The sequence below is a fragment of the Dendropsophus ebraccatus genome, chromosome 1, assembly GCF_027789765.1.
Source record: "Dendropsophus ebraccatus isolate aDenEbr1 chromosome 1, aDenEbr1.pat, whole genome shotgun sequence".
Lineage (NCBI taxonomy): Eukaryota > Metazoa > Chordata > Amphibia > Anura > Hylidae > Dendropsophus > Dendropsophus ebraccatus.
This window is the reverse complement of record NC_091454.1, coordinates 173,922,442-173,935,239: the sequence shown is the minus strand read 5'-3', so window position 1 is coordinate 173,935,239 and position 12,798 is coordinate 173,922,442.

Here is a 12,798-nt window from a genome sequence, read left to right as displayed (position 1 = left end):
AGGTTAGTTTCCTTTAAAATAGATCATAGCCACCAACTAGGGAAATATATTATATTGTATAGGCACATGCTCATATACTTTAAGATATTTTCCCGGAATATATACAGTGCACCACAGGTCTGAACCTGTGTCTTCAAGATGGAGCTGAAATCTATAATACAATATAGATTAGGGCATAAAACAACATTATTCTGTGAAGAGATCTTAAAGCTTCAGCAGGTTCAGTTATTGTTAGATACATAAAACTATAATATGAATTGTTACAGATCTAACCAACAGTAACGTTTTGGTAGGTTATTGAATTTGGACCATAGACCATTGGGTTATATGATTTCATCAATTTTACCTAAGTATTTTTTCAGTAAGAAAGGAATAGCAAACTTCCTATATTTACTTGTATTCAGAATGCAAACTGGCTGCATATCTAAATGATGAGCCAAGCAGCCGCCGTTTGTCTTGTTTGGTTGAAAATTAATTCCTCATTGTTGCTCTGCTTTAATTATTCAGTGACCCAGCAATAGTGCAGAAAATAAGATATGTTTGTGCCGGGCAAAGAAATTACTCAGCTGCTACGAGAGCTTGGTCTAACCACAGGACAAGCTCAGCTGGAAACTAAATACACTTTTATGTGATAGCAACGGCAAATATAGAAATAACAGACTGAATTGTCACATGTCCTGACTCTCTAATTAATCACTGAGCGGATGCTACGAGAGTCACCGTCTCATAATAATTACCACTCTTTACAGAAGAAACCCAGCGTGATCTTAAGCTGGAAATTTGTTAACAATTTTCAGAAGGGAGTTTTTTACTAGATAATGTGGCATTTAATTATATTGTATGGCCAACTGGTAAGAATGGCTTGATTTGTTCTTTTCTACCATGGGACATGCTGTGAGAGCCAAGAAGAAGATCCCGTGCTCTATCATTAATGTGTATTCATCCTTTTGTCTTCAAATAATGAGTTAAATTACACGTCGGCGTCAATCCTGTATTTAGTGCAAGGAATCAATTTGACTTATTTTATTAAAATGTACTGTCTGGTATTTAATAGTAGAGGACATACAAGATGCCAAGACACCACATGTCAGTAGAAGCCAAGATACCACATGTTACCAGATGCTAAGATACCACGTGTTGTAGAATCTTCTATAGCTGCTAACATGACTATACTGTATTTCCTTTACAAGTACATATCTATAGGCGGGATTTGGTTTATTTACAGAATTCCTAAAAGGGGAAATAGGAATTCCCAAATACTGACAGGCAGTTATCATTCACTACAGATTGGTATTTGCCCAGATCCTTCTATTAATACAAAAGTGATTGATTTGTATGTTAGTCTACATCTGCCTAGATTTTGAATATGTTAACAATGGAGTTTGTAAAGTTGAAATTACATATTGATTGTATCAAGTTCAACCATATACTGTATTTAACCATAATTATATCCCCTTTGGTGAGGGTACCAGAGGCCCCCGTGCCACATAGAGTCACTAGTATTATATACGTCCCATTGTAGGTAAAGTCCTGGTGCAGAGTTTCCATTCGGGCCACAGAGCTTCATAGATTCATAATTACAGTTAAATATATAAACAAAAAGTGTAATTCTAATTAAATTATAGTGTTTAAACCGCCTGGAAATATGTTTGGTCTGGCTATATAGAACATTACTTCTTCCTAGTTCTTGAAACCATGCAGGAATTACCCTACTCGGTCAATCTCTGAGTGAAGTGGGGCACTGCAGTAGTAGAAGCTTTCACAGATGAACTGGTGATAAGTGGAGATGCACGCAATTCAAGCATGCTCAAGTCCAGTTATTCAGCATTTGATCACCTATGGATGAAGAAGTTTAAAGCAGCCCTAGGGAGTCTGGAAAAACATGGATACAGCCTATGCTAATGTCGAACAACAGGACTGGAGCATGGCCTTTCTTTTACCCAATTTCACTTGTGTGACTTCTGGTTATGGGGTTTTTTGAAAAGCCAGGCCTACTGTGAGATAGCTGTATCAGTGTTGGATCTTGTTGGATCTGAAGAACAACATTCCTTAGCATGTTGTAGCCATTAAAAATGACAGAAAACATGGTTTTGCGTTGTTAAAAACCAAAGGGTCCTATTGAGCATTTGTAGCAGGATTTGCATAGCTACAGCATCACCCATCATTGACTGTTTGAACAAAAAAATTCTATTTAAAAGAGAACTATCAGCAGGTTAGACAAATCTAAATTGCTCATATGTCCACATTGCACAGAAGACCCAAGGAGAAAGGTATGTGTCTGTTCTGGTGAAGTTAGTCATGTTCCCCATGGTCCAATGAGACCGCCCGCGGCCAGCCTGCTCCATTCATTATGATTAGAAAGGGGCAGGACCTCCAAGGGTGGATCATTGCTATGGGGGTGGGCAGTGCTCCTATTGATTCCCCAGTGCTCCTAATGGTCTCATCAGATGGTGGGGACACGACTAGTTGCATCGGTACGGGGCTGAGGAGGAAGGTAAAAGACATACCTTCCTCCTCTTGTGCAATAGGGTCATATCAGCAGGTTAGATTTGTCTAACCTGCTGATTTATTCTACATGAGTTTATCTACTACATCAGTGGCAGAAACTTAGCTACAATACAAACAGGGTATACACCTAACTCCTTTTCAAGTATTGTGGTTTGCTTAGACTGTTGCTCTGTCACTTTCCACTTGAGATTTACATGCTCAGGTTGGCATTCTTGTAATTGTGATATGGGGTGTGTAGAATATAACACATCCAGACTGTGTAGCATTACACCCTGTATAACTACCAACAGAAAATCAAATACCTGACACTAGTGATAAGTGAATACCGTTCGATCGAATAGATATTTGATCGAATGGTAAGGTATTCGATCTATTATTGAATAGTTCACCGAATATTTGATAAATATTCGATAAGCGTTCAAATCCCCCAACTTCCGTTTTTTACCTCCAAGTGGTCGAATAGATGTTTTTCAATTATCTAATACTTGTTCCCATAGACTTTAATGGGATCGAATATTTGATCGAATATTCGAATATTCAGGAGATATTCGTACGAATATCGAATATTCGAATATTTTACTATTCGATCATCACTACCTGACACTACTATAGTAAAATGGAAGCCTGGACTGAAACTTTCTTTACTGTCCCTAAACTGTATTTAGGGTTTGTAGAAATTGTAGGATTCATTTTTGGAAGTTCACATATTGTAAATTTCTTGCAGCTTTTTTGTGGTATTTGACTATTATGTGAAATAAATATCTAATGGATAAAAAAGAAACACTTAGGCCATATGCACACCTTCGTGTCAGTTTTTACAGTCAGAAAATATTGAAAGGAAACCAGGAAAATCACCTGCTGTATAGCTGCAGCAGTACTCTTCTACGACTTTTTTCTCTCTCTTCCTGCTCTGTTAGCAGCGCTGTGTGTGTGCATGCAGTTAGAGGGCCAGGTAGCACCTGGTGGTACTTGCCTTGGTTCTGACGCTGGCCTGGGCTAGTTGGCAGTGCATCCGGAATTTCTGACAGCTTCAGAATTGGGCATCTCAAGCTGTCCTAAATTCCAGATGCATAGGGTTCTATAGGGCAATCTGTGTTTTAACTCCATCTGAAAATAAAACCTGCTCTATATTTTACGGGTCTATTTTCAGGAATGGACCAATACAAGCCTGTGGATCAAAATATTTATTCGGATGTATCAGTCAATACTTTTTCCTGACATGTGCATGGGGCCTCACAATGTAAAACTACTACTGGGAAATAACCACAAATTTATAGTGAGGTTCTGGCAGAATCACTCTATACAGTCCTAGCTGACATACAGTAGCATTAGACTTTATGTCAAGTATTTCTCTAATTATACTCGATCTTCAAATCCGAGAATATGTTTTTCATTTTCAAGAAAATTCTCCTGTCAGCCTTTTTTTTTTTTCCCTGAAGAAGATACAATCCCTGTGAAAACTTGTCTGGTATTCGGAAGTAAAAGGCTTCCCCGAACAAAGTACATGCACTACTTATATTCAGCTTTTTTTGTTGTATTTTTTGTTCAAAAGGTCACTTTCCATCTGGCTCCACTGTGATCTCCTTGTATGATAATACAAGTACAACAAAGAAATAGCAAATCTTTAGTTCTAACTGTGGGACTTTGAATGTGCGAACAAAATTTTTCTTTCACGGGATGGCTCAGCAAACAATTCACAGCTTTTGACTACCAGGTAAGAAAAGCTTAAAGGTTAATGGGGCATGTATACAGTAGAGTATTATCTAGTGCCTCGGCTGGTCTACAAGCATTTTATTGATCTGCCTAGACTTTCTTGCTTGCTTATCTCTGAGCATATAATTTATTTATTTATTTTCTTATAACAATGTGCTATACCAATAAAAAAAAAGTCAACAAATAAAATACACTTGCGACTGTAGATGCTGAAAAACAGAATGCCAGTGGTGCTGCAGCCTGAGTTTTCTAATAAAAAGATATGGAATTATTTGGATGAGCTTTAAGAAAAGAGCATTATGTAAAAAAAAAAAAATAGAAAGCTATCATTGACATGCTGCTCTTTTTTTTTTTTTTTTTTGTTAGATGTAGAAATAATAGATATTAAAAGATAAATTCTGGTTATTATTATTATTATTATTATTATTGTAATTATCATCTGCATAAGCAGTTACCTGTTAACGCCATGTTATTGTTATTATTTGCTACATTTTTCATTAATATGTTTTTAACCCCTTAACGACGGATGACTGGTATACCCGTTACGCCACTATTAGGAAGGTACAGAGAGGGCTATCAGCAGCCGGGGACTGCGGCTATTAGCCCCATGAACTTATCGGTCGTGTCAGCTAATTAACCATTTAAATGCCACTATAAAAAACGTAGTGGTATTTTAATGCCAGTAAAAAGGCTTTCCTGTTGGTCTAGTGTGGCCATCAGCCTTCTTTGATGCAAGGGGGACTGATTAGTGTTACCTGCCAGGCTGGAAGTCATCGATGTTCCGACACTGATCGCTCGGCGCTTGATTACTATGGGCTTCATCAGGGCCGGCTTCAGGTTTTGGTGGGCCCTTGGGCGACAGAGCCTCAGTGGGCCCCTTTGTATAGTAAATCATGTGGCATCAATGTTAGAGGGTCTCTATCTCTGCATTCTGTGTAGGTATACAACTGTGTATTATATACTTATTATCCTCCTGTATGTGTGTGTGTGTATATATCTCTCTATTCTGTGTAGGTATACAGCAGTGTATTATATACTTATTATCCTCCTGTATGTGTGTGTATATATCTCTCCATTCTGTGTAGGTATACAGCAGTGTATTATATACTTATTATCCTCCTCCTGTATGAGTGTGTACAGTATATATCTCCCCATTCTGTGTAGGTATACAGCAGTGCATTATATACTTATTATCCCCCTCCTGTATGAGTGTGTGTATATATATATATATATATATATATATATATATATATATATATATATCCATTCTGTGTAGGTGATCAGCAGTGTATTATATACTTATTATAATACACTGCTGATCACCTACACTAAATGGAGAGATAGATATGTGGGTACAGAAGTTGGATGCTGCCCTACGGAGTCCTGGAAAACATTTTAACAGAAAAAAAATAGCAATACAACAGTGGATTTATTGCCTATTGTGACTCCCACATGGAAAGTAAAGGGGAAAATCTGCAATAAATCCACTGCAGCAGATATGCCACAGGTGACCCTACCTTCCTACTCCCAGCACACATAGACAGATACTCATACACAACACCTGCATAGACTTACACACACAACACTAGCATACAGACTTACACACACACACACACACGACACCTGCACACAGACTTGCACACATATGCATGTATACTCAGTCACACATACACTCACCTCTGTATCTGTCAGTGTTACATCTTCTCCCTCTGCCTGGGCCGCTGTGGAGGGGTCAGGAGACCCAGGAATACAGGAGGGGGCAGGGAAGCACAGCACAGGCAGCACTGTGTGGAGGCTTCTGGGCCCTGACCTGCTGTTTGGCCTCTACAGGCTGCCGTGCAGTGAGCCCCGCCCCCCTCTCCTCTGGTCCGACGCTGAGAGACTGAGGCCTGGAGGAGCCACAAAATGACTTAAGTGGCTCACTAGCGCCCCTCTCATCCCTGCGCCCGGCTCATCCCCCCTCCCCCCACAGCCTCAGGTAATGATGTGTGCGCCACCACCTGCACACAGTGCGATGTGTGTCAGTGTGTGAGCGCAGTGAGAGGGGAGGGAGAGGGGAAGAAATGGCGTGGGCAAGTGCCGGGGGGCCCCTTGAGGCACTGTGGCACTTGCCCGAGTATGCCTGGTGCTGACGCCGGCCCTGGGCTTCATCAGTCCTTAGTAATTCAGAAGCAGATTCATGGATCATGAGATATATATAGCGAAATCATGATATAGAGAGCGAAATCATGACCTTCAAGCGCACCAAATTCCAAAGAGATGTATTGGACTATGAAAGAAATGAGGTATACGCCTGGAAAAATTTCCAAGAACAAAATGATTTGGAAAATGGTGCCTCTACCCCACGGTCTATCCTAAAAAAACGCTTCTTCAAAAAACGCAAGTCGAATAAAAGTCCTGCGGATAAACCGCATGTGAGCTTTTCAGATTCTGAGGACCAACAAGGACTTTCTTCCGAATCAGACACATCGGTGGCAGGACCATCGACCGTAGCAACGAAAAAAAACACTACAAAAAAGACGAAAACGAGATAGCTATTACATCACTAGAATACTATTTAAAGAAATTTGGCTCATACTCAGATCCAGAAATTGAATTTATCATTATGGCTACAGATTTTCTTTTAAGCCACAATTATTTTGTGTTTAATGAAGAATATTATTTACAGATCCAAGGAGTGAGTATGGGAGCCAAATTCTCACCACCCCTAGCCAATATTGTGATGTCATGCTTAGAGGAAAAATACATGTTCTCAGCAAATAACAAATTTCTGAAGCATATTCAGTGGATCGGTCGTTATATAGATGACTTGGTCCTGGTGTGGAAGGATTCGGAGGATTCCTTCAAGCTATTTGCTGAATATATAAATAACAATGAATATGGTCTGAAATTTACAACATGTTTTGGAGGTAATGAAGTATCCTTCCTGGATGTACGTTTGGTGGCTGACACGAACAATAATTGTGTACAGATTATGCCATATAGAAAGGATTGTGCAGGTAATTCCATATTAATGGCTACATCTTGTCACCCACCACACGTCATCCAGAATATGCCCTATGGGGAGTGTCTAAGGCTCAAAAGAAACTGCAGCAAGCAAGATACATATGAATTGGAGTTGGAAAAACTAAAAGACAGATTTAAGGAAAGGAAATTTCCGCAAGAAATTTTGGATTCAGCAATAGAGAGGGCAGCATTAGTGAGTAGAGAAGATCTGCTGAGTGAGGAATTGTCTAATAGGAAAAAGAAATCTAAGGACAGATCGGACAATAAACAGGTAGTCTTCGTCACCACCTACAGTAAACAATTTTCTAAAATAAGTAAAATAATAATATTTACCACTGTTGTGGCAAGATGACAAACTGCAGGTGATGACGAAAGGAGGAGTCAAAGTAGTGTCTCGCAGAGCCCCCACCATAGGAATGACTCTATCCCCCTCACTTTATGTTAGAGAGAAACCCAGGGAACAAACCTGGCTAGATGTGAAGGGGTCATATAAGTGCGGACATCAGCGATGTATAACGTGTTCACATGTTGCGATTTCCAAAGAAGTAACATCATATTCTAATAGTAATACATATAAAAACCAAAGTTACATAAACTGCAATACAACCCATGTAGTTTATGTTGCTACCTGTACTCTCTGCAATGTACAGTATGTGGGGTGTACATCCACCAGCCTCAAAATGAGAATTAGGAAACACATATCAGATGTGCGCAATGAGGTGGTGAATGTGTCATCCCTAACCAGACATTTCAGGGAAACCCATGCTGGAAAGGTACAGTCCCTAAAAGTTATGGGCATTGAGAAAATCTGTCCACCAAAAAGAGGAGGTTCTCTGAGACGTAAACTATTAAATAGAGAATCCTTCTGGATATTTAGACTAGGAACGAGAGTCCCAGAAGGTCTGAATTCTAGACATGATCTGATCCTGACATATTAAGGTCTATAAATATATTGTCTGGTGCTTTATATACTACATTTATTGTAAGCAACCTTCTAGCCATGCTTTCAATAACCTATATGATGTATGAGAAAAATTGGTTATATTCACTTCCCACTTTGAACTTACTCCTTAAGGGTTAACCTGCTTTCCAAGCCTGTGAAGTTTTTAACATGTGTTATATGGTTCTTAATTGGGGGTTAGTCATGTGATGTACAGCACTACCCTTTATATAGCAATATGAGCTTGTATGTATCATGCTTCAGTTGTGAACAAGGCGCGAGAAGCGCTGAAACGCTTAAACTTTTATTACTGTCCTATGTGAAGATTGTCTAATAAAGTATGGAATTTTAATGGTATATGCCGACCTGGTGCTGGACTTTTTTCTCTGGTATGCTGTGACCCTGGCTCCGGGTCTTACCGTGCACCGACGGCTATACCACAGCAGGTAAGCTGACCAACAAACAGACTTTTGCATATATATATATATATATACTACATTGATCCTTATAAGCAATCAAAGTTCACTGCTCATAGGTGCCCCCTAGTGGGGCTGAAAGTTAATGTAGTTTAAAAAAAAAAGGCTTTTTAATAATAAAAAAAACCCTTCGCTTATTAAGGCTATGTTCACACAATGTAAGTTTCCTAATGACCACGGCTGTTGTTGCCAATTGGCAACAACGTCCATTGTGCTGTTACGTTGTGCTGCCGTCTATGGAATCACTAGCAGCCGCATCTATAGGATCGCTAGTGGCCACATACTGACATATAAGTTTTGTGAGACCACTATTCATTGAATAGCGGTCGCAAATCCCTGACAGGTCACAAAATGGAATGTACGGCTCTGGTTGCACTCTCCATTGTGTTTAATGGTAAACTGAGATGCGGGCACACATGGATGCACCCACATCCCGATTCAATAAAAATGAAGATGATCTGGCCAGTACTGCAGTACCGGCCAGGATGACCTTCACTGACACCGGCCTTTCACACTGACACACGGCCATAGCAAATGTGTTTATTTTTCATGTATTTATTGTTATTTATGAAATGGGAAAGGGGGGTGATTTATACTTTTAGGCCATGTTCACACATTGTATGACACCGGCCGTTCTGTGACCTGGCCGTGTCACAGAACGGACGGTGTTATACAACGTGTGAATATGGCCTTTCCCTTTCCCATTTTATAAATAAAAATAAATACATAAAAAAAAACATAGGTCCAAATTCTATTTAACAACCTAGACAATGAGCTGTCAACATATCACACATATCAAAGGGCCTAGAAGAGAGGCAGAGCTACATAGGTAACAAGAACCAAATTTAATTACCTAATGTTTTACATGTAGTGAGGTAGATGAGACTGCCCATTTAAAGCAATAAAGACTACATATTCCTCATATGGAGTTAAATAAGAAGGTTCTTGCTGCCTGTAGAGGGGCATATCAAAGGGCCTAGAAGAGAAAAAAGAAAGAGAGCAAAAAAACACAGGCACCGGCGCCTCGTGTAACACCTTAGGATAAATGGGATAGTGGGTAGGGAGATGTTGCACTCACCTAAGAGCCACTTGGGCTTGATGTGTATCACCCAAAGAGGGTTAAGAAGTGTAGAAATGTCCAGATCCCGGTAGCTGCTAAGCTAGACGTACCAACGGACGGGATGCTCCCACCGGGGGCCCGTAAAGGAATGAGGCAGAGAAAGTGATAAAAAAACACAGGTACAGTGACTCTAGCGCTGCTACCGTAGGACCATCACAGGATTCCGATAGTTAAGATATTAGAGGATTTATTTACAAAACAAAGCATGAGGTTAACATGTTTCGGGAAAAGACTATCCCTTCCTCAGAACCAGTATGCATGAGGGAGTAGAACACGGTCAGGTTTAAAAGGAGGTAAAAAGCCCGCCAATCCCGCCCCCAAAAGGGGCGGGAGGGGAGGGAAATTTAAAAAAAAAAAAAAAAAAAAAACAGAACATGAACATAGATAAGATTCTAAAAACCTCATAAATAGATGAGTAGAGTGTATAAATATTAGAATAAATGGGTAGAGGCACTGGCTAGTGGGAATTACTTGATAAACACTGATACAACATATATACATATAGAGAGAGAGAGAGAGAGAGAGAGAGAGAAGAACTGATAGTGCATGTATACATAAAAAATGAATATAATAAATAATTAAATGGGTAAATGAATGGATAAATAAAAAACATATTTATAGGTAAATAAGTGAAGGAATGAATACCCACTTATTTAGGCCCACACATAACTAAAGGGGGAATTCAGCGGAATGTACTGTATATTAAACAACAAATGACAATGTACAGTATATTGAGATGTAAATGGCCCACTAAGGTGGAATGAATATACACTTATATATGCCCACACAAAAACAGAGGGGGAATTAAACGGAATGTACAGTATATCGAGATGTAAACTATACTGTACAGTATATAGAGATGTACAGTATATAGAGATATGAATTAAAAACAAATGGCCCACTACGGTGGAAGCTAGATGATAAAAAGGACCAATGGATGAGGGATGGAGTGTAGGAATAAAAAAGGGGACGGGGGGAAGGAAGAGAATGGAGACATGGGAGGGGGGAGGGGGAAGACCTGTATGTACAGGTGGATACTACTAGTTATGCACATTCTCGATGTACTCATTGAGTCCTTGGGGGACCAAGGTTTTCAGTTTAAAAATCCAGAAGTTCTCACGTCTGCGTAATCTCTGGAATCTCTGGCCCCCACTTGTGACGTTCTCGATAGGTGTAATAGTGAAACCTGAGAAGTTACAATTACAGCAGGTTGCCGCATGACGTGAAACACTGTGGAGCAGAAATCCTCTTTCGACATTGGATCGATGTTGATTCATACGGGCACGGAGCGGTTGGGTGGTGCGACCGACATATTGGAATCCACATTCCATCTGCAGTCACTACTCCTAACATCAGACCACTCTTACCACCACTCATGCGCCCTTACACTCGTAGGGGACCAACCCAGAAACCCCGTCCAGCCCACCCTGGCTCTAAGCATGGCACAGTCAGACCCAGCCATCAACCTATGCATTACCGCCATAACCACACCCCAGCCCCATTCCATCCAGTCCCCTTAAGACCTGTCCCTAAACCCAGGACACGCCTCATCACCAAGGCTACCATGAATCAGGGTGGTCCCCAAGTCCCCACGCGGACCCAGTTCAATTCCCTGACTACAGATTTAGGCCATGTCACCATCCCTACACCGTCCATCATCCCCAAAGAACTTTTGGACGCATTACCGGAAGGACTCAACCATCCACCCTCGCTTCCCTCAGGCCGTTACAAGGAAGACTCGATTCTCGACGACTCCCTCTTAACCATCCACCCCGGCACTACTACCCCCAGCAGTGCCACCCGAGATGGGGAACTAGCTTTCCACACCCCACTTGGTTTCCCCCAACCATCTGTACCCTTGGACCATACCATACCGGATACTAACCTCACCCTCCTAGACAATGTGTCTTTTTTAGACCTTCCTCCCTTTCCCCCACCTACTCCCCACTTTCCTCCCCACCTACCTCTCCCTACTCAAGAGATCATCCACCGAGCCTTGCCACTCAGCGGAAAAAGAAAAGAAAGAGAGGATCTAGAGGAGGAGTTACCAAAAGATGTAAGAGACAAAAGAAACAAAAGGGATCCCCAAAATCAATGATAGAACCAGACCCGATTGAGAAAGTAAAAATCTTTAACCTTTCTAAACACACCCTCAACCACAAAGAAATAAACATTTTAGAAAAAGGCCTCAATTTCTGCCCCACCTCTAGAAGTAACGATTTTGACCTGTTTCTAGATCTCAATTCCTTCATTAGGAAACTCACGCTCAAAAGGCACTTTGCAATCAAGGAGTCTAATCAAAAGTCCTCCATCTTGTCCGAGACACCATCTTGCCCGATGAGCCCTCCCGCGATCAATAGCGGACTCAAACCAAAGTCTAACTTCTATCCACTGCAAAGCCGAGGTAATTACCTAGAAACTTTCTCCACCATGGTCATGTCAGACTTCGAATCTCTTCTATGCGGGCCCTCCAACATGACTCAAAACCTATCACTTTTAGAGAAAAAGGCCCTACAAAACCTATCTAAAGACACTTCGCTGGTCATTAAACCAGCAGATAAAGGCGGATGGCATAGTGCTCCTTAATAGAGACGACTACCTCCAGGAAGCCAACAGATTACTTTCCGACACACAATTCTACACCATCTTGGAAACTAATCCACTTCAAGTCTATACCACCAAATATAGACAATTCATTGACAGGGGTCTCGCAGCAGGAGTCCTCACCAAAACCGAACATGAATTCCTCAACATCATCGAACCCACACTGGCGACCTTTTACTATTTGCCAAAAATCCACAAAAACACCACCAGACCCCCAGGCCGACCCATTATTTCGGGTATAAACTCCATCACGTCCAATTTATCCCGCTATGTTGACACCTTTCTGCAAGGACATGTACAAACCCTCAAGTCATATACACGTGACTCCTCCCACTTCATTCAACAAATCACCTCATTCATCTGGCAAGATAATTTTCTGTTTGTCACAATGGATATTTCATCATTATACACCGTTATAGACCATAAGTTGA